This window comes from Podarcis filfolensis (genome assembly GCF_964270895.1).
Source record: "Podarcis filfolensis genome assembly, chromosome: 3".
In the NCBI taxonomy this organism is placed as follows: domain Eukaryota; kingdom Metazoa; phylum Chordata; class Lepidosauria; order Squamata; family Lacertidae; genus Podarcis; species Podarcis filfolensis.
In genome coordinates this window covers 60,344,545-60,365,466 of record NC_139606.1, presented here as the reverse complement: position 1 = coordinate 60,365,466, position 20,922 = coordinate 60,344,545, and positions in this window count along the sequence as shown.

Here is a 20,922-nt window from a genome sequence, read left to right as displayed (position 1 = left end):
CACACAAAGAAACCTTCCCTTTCCTATCCTAAAATAAAAAGTAAAATAAAAGCCTAAACAGATGATTACCTACTGTACATTTAAAAGATTGCATAACGAGTTGCCTTTAAACCAAAATGTCATGTCAAGTAACGACTTCCTTCTTCCAATATCTATATACTGGATTTATGGTTATATTTATCTGGCTCTTTTATATGCCTGGAAAAGATGTGTATAAGATCCACTTCCTGGGGGATGGCATTTGAATAAACAAATAGGGCTCAATCCAGTTCACTGTGAGTGCAGCATGCACTCCCACACAAAGGGATCTCCACAGGACAGGAATGTAGAATCTGTGGCCTTGCAGATGTTGCTGGATTACAGCTCCCATCATTCCTGACCACTGGCCATACTGGCTGGGGCTGATGGGACAGAAGTATAGTGTCCTGATCAAGGGAGGTAATGGTTCCACTCTATTCTGCCTTGGTCAGACCACACCTGGAGTCCTGTGTCCAGTTCTGGGCAATACAATTTAAGAAAGATGTTGACAAGCTGGAATGTGTGCAAAGAAGATGATCAAGGGTCTGGAAACCAAGCTTGATGAGGAATGGTTGAGGGGGTTTGGTATGTCTAATCTGATAAAGAGGAGACTGACAGGAGATATGAGAGACATATTCAAATGTGGTGGTAACATAAGATGGAAAAAGCTTATTTTCTCCTGCTCCAGAGGTTAGGATCTGAACCAATGGCATCAAGTTACAAAGGGAGATTCTGGCTTAACATCAGGAAGAACTTTTTGATTGTGAGAACTGTTTGACAGTGGATCAGACTCTCTTGGGAGGCTGTGAACTCTCCTTCACTGGAAGTTTTTAAGCTGAGGTTGGCTGGCCATCTGTCATGTATGATCTAGTTGAGGAGGCTGGATCTGCTGTCCCTGTGCATCTGTGTCCTGTATCTGCAGATGCTGAAGTTCTTGGATGTTATTTGGCCCTCAGCTTACGCTTTTCTGGTCACAAGATTGGATCCAGGGACTGAACCTTATCACATGCAGTATTTGAATCTTGCCAACTGTAAGATGTGGAACTGGATTCAGAGAATTAATCCCCCCCCCAAGAAAGATGTGATAATGATTAAGTGATAATAGAGAGTGCCCAAAGAACTCCCAAGAGGTGATGGTCTTCATCACACTTCATATAAACTAGATCCAGTGCTGTTTCTGAGGTTTGGTGAGCATACCAACAGAGGAGCCAGCTATACTTTGGCTGCTTCAGAAGACCCAGTTCAATGGAGACCTCAGCATTTAAAAGTGTGCTAAAGGTTGTTGCATGATATTGATCCTCCTCCTTAATAATGAGCAACAAAACTGTCTTACCTCTTTATCTGCATGTGCTTCATTCAGCCATGGAAAACACCAAAGAGCCAAGAGTGAAACTGAACCCCTTGCCATTTCACTGCAAACTAACACGCTCCATGCACTGGCTAACACCCTCCACGCTCCCCTTAGGCTCCAACCCTAGGCAGGCTTACCTGAGAGTAAGTCCTATTAAAATTAATGAGTCTTTCTTCTGAGTCAACACGTCTACAAGTGTTAGCTTCATGTGATGCAGTCTGTTTGTGTTTTCACTGTACTTTTAACTAAACAGACTGTCAGCATTTCGGGCTTAATTAATTATTAGGAATTGTTACTTTAGACCATCCCTTCTTCCAGCCTCCCCCCTTTAAATTACTAATCATCAGGTCTGAGATTTATGGTCTTTCTTATTTTACGTGCCTGATTGTTGTTTGTGCAGGTGGACCTCTAAATGGCCATTTTCCTCAGCCAAGATTTATGATCCAAGTGATTGATACCAGAAACTTGTACGAGGAGCCTCCCTCAGTTTGAGGATGACCAAAATATCAGGTAGACAGTCGCTCATGTCATTGAACATGAGCAGGCTGAAGTGATGGCACACAAAATGAAAGTTTCTTACCCAGAACTCTAGTGGACAGTGCAGGGTTAAGAGACAATGGAGTTCCTGGATACTTTCATGCATGGTTGTTTAAGCTGAGATAAAGGCTTGCAAGAGTCTGGATTCAAAGTAAAAGTTAACAACAGAGGTTTCTACCACTGGGGGCCCATGCCCTAAATCCTTTTAAGTACCAGTAGCATGTAATGGAGGAGGATGTAGCGTTGAAAATTCAAAAGCAGGAAATATGGAATGTCTTGAGCTGTCTCAAAACATGAATTTAGCATTATTTCACAACAACCCAGATTCATTACTGGTCAATATTCTGAAAGAGTCTGCCTGGACAAATTGCTAACATTCAGTTTATGCATCTTGAATGACCTTTTAAAATAAAATAATAATACAGTATTTTTTAACTCTATGATTGCTAGGGGTGTGTGTGTGTGTGTGTGGTTAAAAAAGGTACACATGTACTTTAAAATGTCCAGTTCAATGTGCACATGACTTGAATCCAAATGTGGTAGAAGTGCCACTGATATAAGCTAAAGTTTTAAAATTGCAGTGAGAATGCCAGCATTTTGCCAGCACTAGAATATCCAAGCAGCCATGGATTCAGTGAGTTGGCAGGTCCAGTTCAGAACTGCATTTATTAGTGATTCCATATCCTGACCTTTGCACTCTACTGCAATCTTGCTAATGTCACATCTGAAATTGATTACAATATTACATACCATATAATACATCTGGTTTTACAATTGGGCCACAACTAGGTTTCTCCACAACAAAGAATATGGCCTTATATCATGTGAAAGAATGGCCACACTGAGCTGTAGGCAATCTTAAAAATGCCCGGTGCAGATAAACGGTTTGACATGCTTTCCACACAGAGTCACAGTGATGTAATCGGAGCACAGCAGAGGCTGCAAGTTTCTTAAGTGTAATGCTGAATCTGGCCTTAGTGACGAGAAATGCATCAGTATAGCTCCGTCGGTAGAGCATGAGACTCTTAATCTCAGGGTCGTGGGTTTGAACCCCATGTTGGGCAAAAGATGCCTGCATTGCAGAGGGTTAAGTGGCCCTTGTGGTCCTTTCCAACTCCACAATTCTATGAAATATTTATAAAATGTTTTACCACACTAAATGTTGCAATTCCTTCTTCCAAATATTCAGAAATGCCTTAGAGTGTGTTTGGGGCAGGGGGGCGACTCCAGTGTTTCACGACAACTTATTACCCAAAGATTAAAAGTGTTTTGATTCCAAATCTCTCTTTACATGCTGTTTCTACGTTGGCTAATCCTTTACATTTTTGTGGTTTACGAGCATGATGAAACCCGTTGATAAGAAATCATTTGTTGGGTTTCCTTCCCAGCAATTAGACTTGGATATAGTTCTGAAAGATGATTCCAGCTTCTTAGAGACATAGAACTACAAATTTCAAACCCGGGTTCTGTCACCAGCTAAGGCAGAATGCCTCCCCTTAAATCAGTTGAGGACTACTACTTGGGGCCTGGCCGGATTGCTACCAAGTACATTCGCAGGAGGTGCATAAGAACACAAGAGACCTGCTGGTTCAGCGCAAAGGCCTAAAGTCTAGCATCCTGTTTCCCACACTGACCAGACAGATGCTTCTGGAAACTCACAAGCAGGGTCTGAAGACAATAGCTCTTCCCAGCTGTTGCTCCCCAGTAACTGCTGTTCACACATGAAGCAGCCACCTTGCTGAAGCTAAGCAGAACTGGGCCTGGTCAGTATCCAGACGGGAGATTGCCTGGGAACCCTATGGATGCTGCCTTGAATCCCAAGATAGGGAAAAATGCAAGAGATAGAAATGTACAAAATGAACACATAACATGGCGGTTTCTTCCCTGTAAGTATCCTTATCAGCCACTGATGATACACCTAGCCTCCATGAATACGTTAATCCCCTTTTAAAACTCTAAACTAGTAGCCATCAACACATCTTGTAGCTAGGAATCCCAGACATTAAGTATGTGTGCTGTGGGAAGAAATGCTGCATTTGGTCCATTCTGAATCTACTCCCATACAATTTACTGGGCGAACCTGCTACATTCTAGTATTACGTAGAGGCGAGAGGATTTTACTTGTTCCATTATTTTTCAGTAGATCCACTTGGTCTTGTCTTCTGCTGCTTATGTATGAACTCGCTACGACCTGAGTTAATGAGAAATTAAATTTTATTCTTGATGAGGCTTGGGGGCCAGCACAGAATAGTAACTAACTCTTCCAGCCACGCCACACCTCTGAGTCAGCTCTCTGGGAGCTGGCCTCCTGGGTCATAACTCGTTCTCATAAAGAGGCCACAAGCCAGGTATTTAGCTGATAATGCATACATTGCACACACTGCTTCAAGTCTCACTCATCATGAATTCTTGCTAGGCAAATCTGGTCTGGAATTAGAACACATGCAGTTTCTTGCAGCATTCATTTTCTTTGGCATATTTGTACACACACTGCCCTCAAACGTTACCAATGTTCATGTGTGCATTGATAAAACACAGCAACCTCCCTCGCCCCCCCATATCAATGTGATTGTGTGAAGAACTTTCTGACAGTAAGAGCTGTTTGATAGTGGAACGGACTCCTTCAGAAGTCATTGGAGGCTTTTAAGGAGGCATAGCCATCTGTCATGGAGGCTTTAGTTGAGATTCCTGCATTGCAAGGGGGTTGGACTCAATGACCCTCAGGGTCCTGTCCAACTTCCCTTCCAACTCTACAATTCTATGCTCCTAATATATATATATTTGTGCACTGTTTTTAATGGAATCTAGTAAAATAAGAACACAAGTACAGTCTACTCAAGTACAGTGTTAGGATTTCACAATGGCCTACATTACAAGATGCCTGTTGGACTCCCATGAAGAGGATATGTGTTCAGTTGCCTTCTCCCACTCATGATCTCCAGTGACTGGTATTCAGAGGCATACTGGAGACAATATAGCTATCATAACTAGTAACTATTTATAGCCTTTTTTTTGTAGGATTGTATCAATTCACACAACTAAACATCAGCAAAGCACTGCATGCAAAGAAACTTGAGGCAGCGGTATGTGTGATCACATCATGATATTGTGTGTGTGGTGGTTTTTTATATTTGGAATATTTAGCAATATATACAGCACACTATTCAGATTCATAATTCAGGTGACAGATTCTTAATGGATTGGGATTATGTTGGAAACAAGACTCTTCTGATATGCAGATGAAAACAAGTGAGTCAGGGTACATCCCTCTACCTAAATTATTGCCTAGGTAAATTTGGAGGTCCAAAAACTGGGCAAACAACTGGATCAGGACAATTTCAGAAGCATCCCTATGTGGATTTCCATAGGCTATCTAAACTTGCAAAAGTAGTTCATTCTATGCCTGAATCATAAGCCAGCACCACTCTGGCAACTTTCAAAATGCCAAAGCAATATAAATATCCCCAGCATGAAAAAAAAAACATTGTTAGTTAGAACCAGGTTAGTTTAAGCTAAATAGGCTTTAACTGAGGTGATGCAAAAAGAAAAGAAAAAGCCAGGGCTGGTAACATTATAGCAGAAATAGCAAATGACCTTAGTAAAGTACTCAGAAGTCCCTTGGCTCCCCAGGAAGGAAAATAAAGCACCATTTAAAAGTTTCCTGTAATCCTTCCGCTTGTGGATGACACTGGAGTCTCAGAGGAGATCTGTCATAGGTTAGACTAACCGTTAGAGTGTTTTATTACACCTTTGTTATAGCTGGACCTCCCCACAAAATAACTAATTCTGGTACTTTCTCCTGCATTTTAACAACTAATGCAATTCTACAGTACAATTCAAAGTTTGTGTACATGTTTCATTTTTAGTGGTAACTTATATGTTTATGTTTAAGTCTCCTCTACACAATGGCTGCTCAACATGATTCTTTAAAGTGAAGGTAAAGGAGAGTCAGCCAGTCTCCAGCATAGTGAGTTGGTAAAAACTGCAAGCTAAAATTAATTTAACCCTGAGGGAGTGATACTGAGATTGGGCATGGTATCTTGAGAGGTGGCTGAACCTTTGCCAGAAAGATGGGCAAAGTCATGCCAAAGTAATCTTTCAGTCCACCATTTTTATTCAGAATGGTGGCTGGCATCCAAATGTTGACAAAAACTGCTGCCCCCTCATGCTGAGTTTTGCAGCAATATCTCGAGAGGTGTCTGAACTCACAGAGAATAGATGGGCAGACAGATCTACAAACCACTCTCCAAAATACATTGTTGTGAGTTTGCGAGGAGGCAGGCTGTATACCTGAATCCCTTCTAATTCCTGGATCCAAGAAGTGCTGGGATAACCAGACAAGTTTCTTGGTAATGGCCCCCAAACTATGGGTGGTTAAGGTAATAAAGAAAGTGGCTTTGTGCCAGAAGAAAAATGAGTGCCCCCTCTTCCCCCAACTGTCTTTTAGTTAGAAAGACAAAGATCAGAGCTGAGCTAGCGGCAGGAGGCTGCTGGCTGGGCAGCAAGGAAACAGAGCCAGGCCTGATCTCTTGTGGAATCCCAGTCTGTGGCCTTGAGAGAATACCCTCTTGGGGTGTTAATGCTGTAAACCTCGCCATCGTAGGCTCAGGTTGTATATATGTGTAAATAAACCATATATCATAAAAACAACAACCCACAATCTCTGCTGTCCCTCATCCTGAGGAAACCAGACCCTGGATAAGTGCTTGAAACTCCTGGAAACTCACATCACTTGAAGACTGGGGTGGTGTGCAACACTTTCTTCATCGTAATTTGCTTGTGTAAAATTTATGTGGAAGTTATGTGATGTCCAATTTTTGTTGAGCTTTCTAATTTCTTTTGCAAGGAGATTTTGTTAGGTGCGATAAACATTTATCCTGATTAGCTTGCATGGTGGTCATGGGCATAACCACAATTTTTTTTTGGGGGGGGTGGACTTTGTTAGAGTGGGAGGACTTTTGTTGGGGGGGAATAACAGATGTGATTGGTCAGTTAGTCAAGTATTTCTATTGTTTTGCTTGATCTAGCTGCCCCCCTGCCCCCTGCCCCCTGCTCCCCTTGGCTAGGCCCATGATGGTGGTTATATGTCTTCTTGTTCATCAGTCATTTATTCCACACCTTTCAGTGCAGGTCCCCGATCACTTTACTAGCTGCAAATAGTCACTTACCATTACCACTCCCCCCCCCCCAGGTTTAATCCACTGTGCAAACCTAAATTTCCTGGATGTGATTGTACCCTCCCACAAAATAGTGACAGTCTGGAGGTGATTGTGTTACATGGAGTTTTGAAGGGGGTTTCTTCTGTTTCCTAACTTCCCAGAAACTTTACTCCCTTCATCGGAGAAATCAGAAAAAGTCACACGTAGGAAAAGAAAAAGAAAAAGAAAAAGAAAAAGAAAAAGAAAAAGAAAAAGAAAAAGAAAAAGAAAAAGAAAAAGAAAAAGAAAAAGAAAAAGAAAAGAAAAGAGATGATTCTTCTGAGAAGGCAGGAAAAGTTTGAACCTGGTGACTGTCTGGTTCTTTCAGTGGCACAGACAGAGCTTCCAACAGTTTGGATCTGATTAGAGCCTTTATAAGGTTAGCTTTTGCTGTAAATTCTCTGCAAGTAAATATTTCAGAAAGGGAGTGTATTGGAACTTGTGGCAAGAAGTTTTTATTTCATGACCTGGGAATTCTTAGTTCATTGTGCTTAAAGGAAACAATTCAAAAGTCCATCGGGGAATTTTTTAAATATTTTATAACTGTGGTGTTCCCCACCCACATTTTACAAAAGTAAGCATTCTTTAAAAAGAGGTTTTATCCAGAAGCAGAAACTTTCTAAGCTGTCCTCCTGGTGTTCTTGTGGAACCAGCTATTGATAGTATGATGTAGGTATTATTTTCTGAGTTAACTTGATGGAGGTAAGTAGGATGGCACACCACGCCTGCTCAGTGCTCCCCCCCAGGGGGTACTCAAGAGTACGTAGTACTGGCGCCTCTTTTTTGTTGTTAAAAAGTGTGGCACTTACTGTAAGAACTTCATGGTGAGTACCAACACCTATTTTTCTAGGGGGAGAAAGCACTGCACCTGCTTACTATGCACCTTTTGTAAACTTTTGAAAGAGCCTCTGTTATCATACATGGGGGTGTCAATGGGTACAACTCCACTCTCTCTACTCACAGATATTCAGCCTGCTCCAACGTCACGGCTGCATACATTCTTAAGGAATGCAATTTTTTAAATCTGCAGCCTTCACATGTCCTGTTACAATACTCAGTTTCTGTCGTTGTTAAATGTGTTTTTACTCTGTGGTATCTACAAGTTTGCTTTCTGATTAATATAGTTTTAGTTCCATTTTACACGCGCTTAATGCTGGTTTCATATTTGTTGTTGACTCTTCATGGCTGAGCATGTTATAATAGATCTTTCCCCACCCCCATGTCTTGGTAGGATGTCCAGAGAGCAATCTCTACCAAGTATCTAGTAAATAAAGGCAACAAATAGATAAATGCTTGCTTTGCATGCCGTGCCTCTTCCATGTTAAAAAATCTACTGAGGTGACCAAGGGTCACCACCAAATCCTGGATTTGGCTATTATGGCCACCAGCTATTGATAGACCTGTCCTCTATGAACCAAGCAGCTTTTAAGCAGAGGCTGGATGGACACCTGGAACAGATGTTCTCACAGTAGATTTCATGCGTTGGCAGAAGGCTAGACTAGATGATCAAAGTGCCTTTCAAGTCTTTGATTCTAACTCCTTGCACAGGGTGCTAGATGTGTGCATGTGTCATGTTTACAACAGGGTAGGCGGTGACTGGATACAGGATCCTGCTTATTTATATGAATAAATATCCCCACTGCTAGATCCAATCAGATTAATTTTATTCCCTCCTTAAATCTACTTCTGCTGACTGTTCATTTATGACATTTGTTAAAAAGCCCAGTTTACCGAAACAAACAGAACAACCTTGAAAACTTGAACGTAATACAGTGTACCTTGGGTTACATACACTTCAGGTTACATATGCTTCAGGTTACAGACTCTGCTAACCCAGAAATAGTGCTTCAGGTTAAGAACTTTGCTTCAGGATAAGAACAGAAATTGTGCTCCGGCGGCGGGGCAGCAGCAGGAGGCCCCATTAGCTAAAGTGGTGCTTCAGGTTAAGAACAGTTTCAGGTTAAGAACGGACCTCCAGAATGAATTAAGTACTTAACCCGAGGTACCACTGTAGCTGGAAGGAAATATAGCGCATGCAACATTCTATGATTTGGCACCTCGGTGTTTCACAGAGAAATAAAAGCCTCTAGAAGTTAACTATTGAGAAGAGCAGTTCCAAGGCCAAATTTGTACACAACATCAAAGGAGAATCACTCATTACAAACAATTGAACAACTGATGCACAGGGCCTCTGCGTGCAAGAAAATGATCAAAGTGTTACTCTACAAATGATGATTTTAGACTGATGTCCATCAGCACGTTTGACGATGCACTCTAGCCTTCTCACTTGTCTCAGGTTCTACACATCTAATTTCAAAACAATCTCACAACCACTGCTCACGTCCCTAAACCCTCAGCATGAAACTCCCCCCCTTGCCTATAAAGAAGCAAAACAGGTATTTTGATGGTGCCAAACTTAATGTAATGGTTTTGAACCTGGTTCAGCAATGTCTGGGAATCAATTACATGGACATGCTTACTTTGGCTGTGCTGATTTAATGAAAGTTTCTGAGCTGATACAATGGAGTAGATAGGCACTTAGCTAGATATAAGCAAGAGTGAAATTGATATAAGCAACGTTGACTTTACAAGGGAAGAAAGAACTTCAGCTATTTGAAGACATGCCCATTTGGTTTCCTAAATTGGCTGCTTGCTTTATTGATTCATCAGGATTTTTAATCTGTCCCATCACCAAAGACTCAGTATAATTGTTTTTCTTAAATGTGGATGTAATGCAATTTTAATATTTAAAGCACTGTGTGCATTGGTGGTGGTGTATAAGAAGCAGTACGACTTATAGCAGCAGCAAATAATCATAATAATGATCATTTATCTAAAACATTTCTATACTTCAATTCAAAGTTTCCAAGGTGATTTACAATAATTAATAAAAGGCAGTGCTAAAAGCAGTCACAGCAGGAACAAAAAACATATAAAGAGGTTAAAAGCCTTGGAGAATTTAAAAAGTCTGCTGGCTGACTAAAATTCATCATCATAATTATCATCATCATCATCATCATCATCATCTCAGCAATTTTTTTTACATGCTCCAGGATTTCAGACAGCTGACATTCATAGGATTACTGTTTCGAAAGTGGTCTTCTTAAAAAAAAAGCTCAACAACTTTTGGGGAGTTCTGGCAGCCCTATGGGGCCAGAATGGTAGAGCTGGAAGGGACCCAAGGATCATCTAATCGAAGGCCCTGTAATGCAGGAATCTCAGCTAAATCATCCATGTCAGATGGCCATCCAACCTTGGTTGATAAACCTCCAAGGAAAGAGAGTCCACCACCTCCCAAAGGAGACCATTCCACTGTTGAACAGCTTTTACTGTCAGAAAGTTCTGCATGGTGTTTAGTCAGAATCTCCTTTCTTGTAACTCGAATCCATTGGTTTGGGTCCTAACCTTCAGAGCAGGAGAAAACAAGTTTGCTCCACCTTCCATGTTACCAGCTCTTTAGATAGTTGAAGATGTCTCTTGTATCTCCTCTTAGTCTCCTCTTTATCAGGCTCAACCATTCCTCATTAGGCTTGGTTTTCAGACCCTTAATCATCTTGGTTTCCCTCCTCTGCAGACGTTTCAGCTTGTCAATAGCCTTCTTAAATTGTGGTGCCCAGAACTGGAGATAGTATTCCAGGTGGGATTGAACCTGGGATCTTCTGCGTGAAAAGCAAATGCTCTACCCTTCCCCATATGATTCCCCTTTGTTAGGGGCAGAATTTTACAAGTGAAACAAGTTTGGGAACTCGTGTCAGCTTTTCTCGTTCTAAATTTTCAGTTGTGATTGTCCTGCGCTGGCTTTATTCTAATTATTCTCCCCTTCCCACTTGTTTTTAAGGTAGAGCTTAACAGTTCCCAATCCTATTATGTCTGCTTAAAAGTATGTCCCATTGCATTAAATGAGTCTTACTCCCAGGTAAACGAGATAAGGATTACAGCCTAAATTGTTAAATCGCTTACTTCAAGTCTGCATTATTTAGGAAGATATGTTTAAAAATCTGTGTACCTTAATTTCTATTTGAAAAAACCACATACCCATTTAACCAATACAATTTAAGGTCAATCTGTGTGCAATTCTCTCACTAAATTCATTGCCAGTTTGAGTTCATCATGATCAGATTTTCAAAGAGGCCATTAATCAGAAATAGTTAACTGCACCCATAATGGTCTAGCCACACGTATTTATTTGCACAAGAGTTTCCAGGCAAAGTATATGCAAACTCTATTTTGGTTAGATTTAAATATAGCTTTTACTTCCAGAGGTCCATTACTTTTGTTTTTAGAAAATCCCAAATGTTTTACAAAGCAGTGCAGTCCACATTACCTTTCAAGAAGAGCACAGTTCTCAGCCACTGAAAAAGAAATGTTAAAAAATTACTTTGAGAGGGGGGAGGGAATACCTCCATTGTTTTTTCCTCTAGAATAAACACAATGTTTAAAAAGAAGCAGCAAAATGGCTCTGGGATGCATTATAGAAGTGTCAGGGGGCTGGGAGAGAAGTTCAATGATGGATGAGCCATCATTTGAGTGTTTTCTTTCTTTTCCTAAATCAGTTACAGGGTACAGTTCAGTTTCCCCTTGATTTTAGGAATAGAGATAAGGTAGGAAGTTTCCCAAGGCAAAATGTTTAAAGATATCGAGTTGGTATAATAAAATGCTCACTGTGGAAACCACTCATTATAACTTTCACAGAAACGAGTTCAATTCATTGACTCTGAAGCAACCGCTTATTCATTTGGAAAGGCACTGCATTAATTAAAAGCCTCCAAAGGATATTTATGGAGAGTTCTGTGCCCTTTGCTGACTTTGAACAAGGCATGTGGAACACCCTTCAGATGTTGTTGGACTCCAACTTCCATTAGCCCCAGTCAGCATGGCCAACAGGGAGGGATGAAGGACAGAGACTGATATGAGAGAGACAGGTTTTGTTGCAGCTGGGGCAGATGAAGGCGTCCAATTTTGCTGCTACAGAAACACCATGGCATTTCTTCTTTCATCACTTCTCCTAGTGATCATTCCTCCTCTGGTCACTGCTGTGGATACATGATCTGACTGGGTCTCTAAGCACTGTGGTCATCTGCAAGGGATTCCCGCACGGAGGGGTCTAATGTCGCCAGCCTTCATGTTATGCTTGCAGACATCTTTGCAGTGCAGACTTGGTCTGCCAATGGGCCTGGTGCCTGAAGCCAGCTCCCCATAGAGCACGTCCTCGGGGATCCTGCCATCTTCCATTCTGTGGACATGACCAAGCCAGTGTAGATGTCGTTGAGACAAGAATGTGAACATGGTGGGATTGTGGGCTTGGAAGAATGCAGCTTTCTTTGACACTCTGTCCTGCCACGTGATGCCCAAAATCTTCCTGATGCAGCACATGTGGGAGGCATTGAGGCATCGCTCCTGACAGTTGTAATGGACATAGCTGTCAACTTTTCCCTTTTCTTGTGAGGAATCCTATTCGGAATAAGGGAATTTCCCTTTAAAAAAGGGAAGCGTTGACAGCTATAGTAATGGGGATGAACACAGAATGTGCTGAAATCCTAATAATTCATTCTCACCTTGAGAAATGGAAATCAAATGAGTTTGATTATAGAGTTTGGGCTCTATATGGCCATTGCGAACTAAGAGTGCTTCCATGCTAGAGTTTTTTTTAGTTGGTGCTGAAGCATTACTGTTGAAGGATGAGGTGGTAGGAGAACCAGTGCTGTGGTTCTACACTACATTTTATATGGTGATTTAACCTCATTGCTGGTTCCCATGATTATGATTATCATTATTAATTGACTTTATAAACCGCCCTATACCCTGAGGTCTCAGGGCAGTTCACAGAAAAGATCACAACATATATAATCAGAATAAAAACAACAACCCACTAACACCCCCCCCCAAAAGAGCCACATTTTAAAAGGGTACAGGATGTCAAACAGATCAACCAAAGGCCTGGTTAAAAAGGAACGTTTTTGCCTAGTGTCTAAAGGTGTATAATGAAGGCACCAAGCAAACTTCCCTGGGGAGAGCATTCCACAGATGAGGAGCCACTGCAGAGAAGGCCCATTTATGTTGCCACCCTCTGGACCTCTCGAGGAGGAGGCACACGAAGGAGGGCCTCAGAAGATGATTTCAGTGTCTGGGTAGGTTCATATGGAAAGAGGCGGTTCTTGAGGTATTGTGGTCCTGAGCCATTGCTCTGTCCCCACTGCATAGACAAACGTGGGTGAGCATTACTTAGTTGGCTTAGTTGGCCTAGAGTGAGATAGTACGTATGTTTATTCTGGAACAATTTCCATTCTGTTCAATGAGGGCTATGCCCTAGAAAGCGTACACAGTTGATGCATTTTAACGTGGCTCCTGCTTCTCCTGCCATTGTTGACACGGACTCTTCAATTAATAATTTCCTGAAGTGATTTCCTCTCACCTGCCCTTAACCTCACCATTTCCTTTAAACACACACACAATCTGCATCCATAAACTTTAATAAAGCAGATTGATGATGACTTAAGTACAGTTGTGTGAATTTTTAAGTTTTTAAAAAATATAGTGATTGACTCTTTTGTGATAAACTGGAGAACCCAGTTACAATATTAAGCTCCTGTATGGAAGCCACCATAGATAGATACCATGTAAAAAGTTGGTGACCAAAGAGCAGAAGGCGTTTCCCATAGTGGAAGGTAGAGGGCCCAGTTCAAATGAAGAGGGATCCTCCCAGTCTTTGCCATTTGCTTGTGGCAATGAACACACTCACACCAGTTATTTGCATGAGGGGGAAAGCTTCCATTAGTAACAATGGAACTGCAGCAAGGGCCACAGGGTTAAATTTCCCATAACTGTAACCCAATCTGGATCTTGCCATCTGCCATCTGCCATCTACACAAACAAACAAACAAACAAACAAACAAACAAACAAACAAACACATAGTCACACAATTGCTAAAACTTGGCTCTAAGTGCTAGCTTACTGGAACCTATTTTTTTAAAAATAGTTGAAAGTGGGGGGAAGCTAGCTACCGTATTTTTCGCTCCATAACACGCAGATTTTTCCTCCTAGAAAGTAGGGGGAAATGTCTGTGCGTGTTATGGAGCGAATGCCTACAGATGGTGGGGGAATCTGCTGCAGTTGTGAGCAGTCCGTGGCTCGCTTTGAAACAGTAAGCGGCTCCTGTCAGCTAGCGGAGCCGGGGAGGAGGGAGAGAAGCAGAGCGGGGTTGGCTGCTTTAAAACAACCCCGTCCTCTATGTTCCTCTCTCCTCCCCACTGAGCTGCTAAGTAGCAGCAAAGCTTTTCAGCCAGCCTAGCCGGGAGGAGGGAGAGAAGCAGAGCGGGGTTGGCTGCTTTAAAACAACCCCATGCTCTCTGTCCCTGCCTGCAGTTTTTTGCTGTCCGATTTTGGATTAGCCACTGTAGGGGCTGTGTGTGTGTGTGTGCTTGAGCTATCGTTCTCCTCCTCCTGCTTCCCGTTCACTCTCCCTGCGCCCCTGCGCTCTCCCTCCGACTTTAGGATTGACACTCTGTGTGTCTGTGTGTGTGTGAGAGGGCTCCTTCTCTTGCTTCTGTTCACTCTCCCTGCGCCCCTGCGACTTTAGAATTGACACTCTGTGTGTCTGTGTGTGTGTGAGGGCTCCTTCTCCTTCTCTTGCTTCCCGTTCACTCTCCCTGCGCCCCTGCGCTCTCCCTCCGACTTTAGGATTGACACTCTGTGTGTCTGTGTGTGTGTGAGAGGGCTCCTTCTCTTGCTTCTGTTCACTCTCCCTGCGCCCCTGCGACTTTAGAATTGACACTCTGTGTGTCTGTGTCTGTGTGAGGGCTCCTTCTCCTTCTCTTGCTTCTGTTCACTCTCCCTGCGCCCCTGCGACTTTAGAATTGACACTCTGTGTGTCTGTGTGTGAGAGAGGGCTCCTTCTCCTTCTCTTGCTTCCCGTTCACTCTCCCTGCGCCCCTGCGACTTTAGAATTGACACTCTGTGTGTCTGTGTCTGTGTGAGGGCTCCTTCTCCTTCTCTTGCTTCCCGTTCACTCTCCCTGCGCCCCTGCGCTCTCCCTGCGCCCCTGCGACTTTAGAATTGACACTCTGTGTGTCTGTGTCTGTGTGAGGGCTCCTTCTCCTTCTCTTGCTTCCCGTTCACTCTCCCTGCGCCCCTGCGCTCTCCCTGCGCCCCTGCGACTTTAGATAGAATTGACACTCTGTGTGTCTGTGTCTGTGTGAGGGCTCCTTCTCCTTCTCTTGCTTCCGTTCACTCTCCCTGCGCCCCTGCGACTTTAGAATGACACTCTGTGTGTCTCTCTCTGTGTGAGGGCTCCTTCTCCTTTTCTTGCTTCCCGTTCACTCCCCCAGCACCCCTGTGACTTTAGGGCCAGTTCTCTCTCTGCGTGTGTGTGTGTGCTTTGACCTCACTGCGCTTGTTGGGGGAGAGTGTTGGTCGCAATTTTTCTTGATTTGTCTCAGAGTGGTTACTATCATGGTTTCCTTGCCGGGGAGGAGGGAGAGACGCAGAGCCTGCTTGTTCTAAAGGAGCAAAGCCAGAGAGGAGCCTCTCCTGCATTATTAGCAGCATCCTTCTCCACACACCCCACGCGTGCTCCTTGTCCCTTGAGTTCTTTTCCTTCCCTCCCCACTTAAAACGTGGTTACAAAGCACGGATCCACATGGATCCTCAGGATTTTTGCATTGGGCTACCCCAAACTCACCGTCAGATCACATGTCTGTGGCCACAGCATGAACCACAAAAATCATACATCCACTGTTTCGTTTAGAATATTTTTTTTCTTGTTTTCCTCCTCTAAAAACTACGTGCGTGTTATGGTCAGGTGCGTGTTATAGAGCGAAAAATACGGTAAGTGAAATATGGGCTTTGCACATGGTGGTAACTAATTTCTAGGAAGGGCTTTTTTCAGCTAGAACTCACCCAAACTCAGTTCTGGCACCTCTCAGGTGGGCTCCATTGCTATTATAAGAGAACAAGAGAGTTGTTCATGGTGAGTTTTTCTAGAAAAATAGCACTGAGTGGAGGCTTTGTGGATGAGCTTTATTATTTTCCTTTTGCTCTTGAGCAGGTAGAGAATACGTTTTTACCTGTTTATTATTTATTTATTTATTTCGTAAAATTTATGCATCGCTTGATTGTTAAAAACTCCTCAAAGTGGTATTCTTCTCAAGTGGTACTATGTGGGATAACCCTTCCTGGGTTCTGTCCAGATCCTCAGGACCAATTAGTCAAGTATCCTATCAGATAAATAACTGTCTCCCAAGACCTTTATAGTGGCAAACCCAAATAAATCTGAGACACACTTTCGCTAAGCGCTTCAGCAGACAGCTGCCTAATGAATTGGCCTTCAGACCTCCAATGAAGTTATATCACATCAAGTCTACAGAGATGAAAGGCTGGCTAAAAAACCACACATTTTATAGTGAAACCAATTTGATACCACCTGTTTACTGCTTGATAATGAAATGTGTACTATATTAAGAAATATATTCCAGTACTACTGCCTACATCCAAATAGTATCTTTCAGTAGAATGGGAATGAATTTGCTCTCCAAACTTGTCCTCTGTAAATAAATGTTGATGAAGGATATTCAATTATTCTAGACATTTCCCCAATATTCAGTGAATTTTTGCTATTGGTATTTGACGTCAAATTATATTATATATAGTTTATCTCAGTATTTAATATTTGATATGATATTTGTCAACTGATGTTCAAGGGCATTTGGTATTTGACTGAACTGGGTTGCTGGGTTCCAATCTTATTGCCTACAGGATTTCCTATTTGACAGTGTCAAAATAAAAAACAACTCAGATGGCTAACTTTGCCGTAACGTTTCCAATTCAAAATTAAGATTTCATATTGAATTTCCGTTTTGGGTCAGAGCAACCCTAATCTGCAGCTGCCATGGCTCTGGAAAGCCACACAGCCACTGTTTCATCCACAGTCTGGCCCCTCATGTCAGCAACACCAGAAGGTGTTGTGGGCAGATGTGGGGTCAGTCCTTGAGCCAGCTCTAAGCTGGTGCCAGTTGAGAAAGTCCTACCCTCTGAACTCCCCATTTCAGTGCTTTCCCCGGGGTCCACCGGTGGGGATACAGCTGGTGGCGCACCTGCTTGCCTGTTTTGTGGGCAGAAGGGGGAGATGTGGACTGACAGAGTGCCACTTGCATAGTTGGCAGAAGTGACCCTAGGGATGTCTCTGTTCAGTTCAAACCCCCACACCCTGGCAGAACTGGGGCTGGAATGCAGCCTAAATTTGCCAGAAAAATCTAAATTCTGTAACACCTTAAATTTGTGCAAGGCTGAAAAAATTAATTAAGGTTTTCTTATAGCTCAGAATATTTATGTCACTGACCAATATATGGGCCCTTCAGTATTTAATTTGCATGAAGGGGAAAGCTTCCAAAACTGCAAAACCGGACACCTTCATCTTCCCCAGCTGCAACAAAACTTGTCTCTCTCATATCAGTCTCTGTCCTTCATCCCTCCCTGTTGGCCATGCCGACTGCGGCTAATGGAAGTTGGAGTCCAGCAATGTCTGAAGGGTGTTCCACATGCCTTGTTCAAAATGAGCAAAGGGCAGAAAACTGTCCATAAATACCTTTCGGAGGCTTTTAATTAATGCCGTGCCTTTCCAAATGAATAAGCAGTTGCTTCAGAGTCAATGAATTGAACTCGTTTTTGCGCAAGCTATAATCTGTTTTAGAATGACATTTTAACAAAAAAGCTTTGTCTGTGGTGGGTTAGGGAAGCACTTTACGCTGGTGTATTTGTGGCTTTAATGTCCTGATCCCCACAGCCCCAAAATCCCATCTTAGTTTTACCCCCACTGGGATCCATCCAGATGCCTACTCAAATACCTGATGGCGCCGGAGGAAATTCTCTTGTAACAGATACCCTACAGTGTAAAACCAATATTTTGTTTCCAAGGTTATCTCCCTGTTTACCCTGCCTCACCAACCTACTCCTTGGCCAAGCCAAAACATTCCCAGTTATTATCAATCCTAATAGGGGGAGGTTTCGAAGAGCCGAGTTTAGTGAGTGCTATAACTCACATATTTCTCCAATTGTAATCCCTTTCCCTAATATCCTATGTTCTAAACATAAATCAGAAAAGAAAATTGTGGTGAGACTTATATTGATATGTTATATTGATATGTTATTTAAGGCTGAATTGAGACTGGACGCCTGTTCTCATTCGTTTCACAGAATGTAAGGAAGAAAATTCCCATGGAGGCTGCTGCAAGCCTTCTCCATTTTATTTAGTCGTCATCAGGTAGTTGTGAGAACTTTCCATCAGTGTTATATACATCTGTCTTCTGAGGGGAGCAAGTCATTCAGTAGGCGAAATCGCTTTAGCTGAAACTATGAGGTGAGTATATATGGGTATGGTGTGTCTGTTGTAATTTAGAAATGTTGTAAGCCACTTTGAGGGGACTAGTTGAAAACTGGAATATACTTACAGTATAATCCTAACTGGGTCTACTCAGAAGTGAGTCCTATTAAATTCAGTGGGGCTTACTCCCAGCTAAGGGAGGTTAAGACTGCAGCCTTACTTACAAGACGGGCAGAGATATTGTCCCTTGGAGAAAACTGCAAGTAAATTAAAGGTCTTTGATTTAAGGTGCTTTGGGCTGAGGGCAAATATCCAGAGTGCCTGACACCCATTCGGCCATCAATTATATGTCTCTCATTCCACTAAATATACTTGTCAGCAGCGCTAAAAAAATGTTTGAGGGTACTCTCATTTTCCTAATATTGAAATACTGCCCCTAAGTGAGGCTAAACTTAGATTCACAAAATGTTCAGGGTTATGCGTCCCCCTGCGTCCTCCCAGGAAAAAAGCACTGCTTGTCGGGCAGACACTCAAGTAGCAAGAGGCAAATTGGTCAGTTTCTGTTTCTTATTTTTTCCAATCTTAAATTCAGTTATCCACATTTCCATACAAGTACTATTAAAAAAAACAAATCCTCAGCATTATAGTGTGAATTTCTCCTAATACTGTATTGGCCCGAATATAAGCTGCACCTGAATATAAGCCGCACCTGTAAAACTGGAGGAGAAAAAAGAAAAGAAACCCGCCCCCGAATATAAACCACTCCATTCCTCCCTGCTCCTGCTCCTTTCCTCTCTGGCCTTGGGGGAGAGGATGGGGGACTACGCACGGGCTGGGCACCGCTTTGCTGCACTCCTGGCACTGTTTGCCCCGTGTTCCTGGCTGCATACCGTAAGGTAGATAATATAAGCCGCACTTTAACTTTTCATGGTTGGAATTTGGGAAAAAAGTGAGGCTTACTGTATATTCAGGCCAATACAGTATACACATTTTTGTATGCAATTGTCCTTAATATACTCAAGTTCTCAAAGCATTTTTGCCTAGTATAATGCATTTGTATTTGTTTTTCTCACTAATATCTGCATTTTTATGAAAACCTGGCCCTAAAATATGCATTTTTGTACAAGTTACTTGGCTGGAGAGCAGCACTGCAAAATTTGGAGAAGGGTAAATCAGGTCAGTTCACCTTTAAATGTGAACCAAACTGATCCGCCTCTACACTCCCATGATGTGGGAAGGTATACTTTATTTCAAAGAGCTCCTCAAGAGGTACAGTTACATATATAAAGCAAAAATGAAAAAGCTTCACTGCTCTTAACAGAAAGCTAACAATTAAACACCTTATCTCTCCAGCCAGAGGATATTAAAAGTTTCCCTTAATTGCTTTAGCAACATAAAACATTATTCTCTCTCTGTAAGGACAAGACACACACAGAGAGAAGGGGCTTGAAATTAAGCTTGGGCAATAATTAGCTCAGGAAATAAGAGATGGGCATTGAGGTTGCAATTGTTCTATCATAGTCTTATTTTTTTGAAAGTGTAAGGGAGTTGTTTATAATAACCAGCTTAGATTTCCAAACTGGTGGTTTAGCCATTCATCAGAGGTTCACGTGAAAAGGGGAAGGGTAGGGTGATTCTCTATGATCCTTCCCCCACCCTGTCTGTGGACCGTTCTGGAGGGTGACAGAGCATAGCCGTGTGTTGGGTTTGACATTATTAGGTTATCCTGAGAATAAATCACTCTGGAGAGCCTTAAAGGGTAAATAATTGAACACAGATTAACGCTGACAAGTGAGAAGGAGGTATATTGTGACTGTAGCCCAGAGGCCACCAACATATAAAAGAGGCAAAAGTCTTCTCTCAACTTGTTCTCTGGCCAGTTAGCATCACAAGCGGATTTATATTTGTTGTTCTTAAACCTTAATTCGACCCAGAAAAGGACTCGGTTTGTAAACTCCACCAAAAAAGAGATACTGCTTCCTAAGGAAATTACTAAACAGTCAGTTTAGAATGGGTAGAAGCAACTCATCAATCCCATTCTCTCTCCTCAAGCATTTGGATAATTTGTTGAGCTCATTGTCACAGATAACCACTTTTTTTTTTAAGTGTTGCCTTAATTTGTGACTATTAGCAATGTCTGCCACCGACCAAATATAGATATTAGGGTAAAATTAACCCACCCCAATCAGATCTGTGATATTGTACAGGAATAGTTTAGCTTCCCCCCAATCCTTCACATGACATCTTTCTAAATTTCACAATTTTGCTCTGGAATGATCCATCCACAATAGCTGTCAAACTTCTATTAGTATATGAGAGCTAAACAACCAACACATTAAAAAAATTGTGGTTCTTTTTATCTTTGGTTTTAGATTTATTTTGCATGCCCCACTTTGAGAGGATCCCCCTCCCCTTGATTTAATGGTATAGAAATTTCAGCATAAATAGAGAAGATGGTTTTTTAATAAATAAATAAATAAATAGAAATGTTCATTGAATTCCA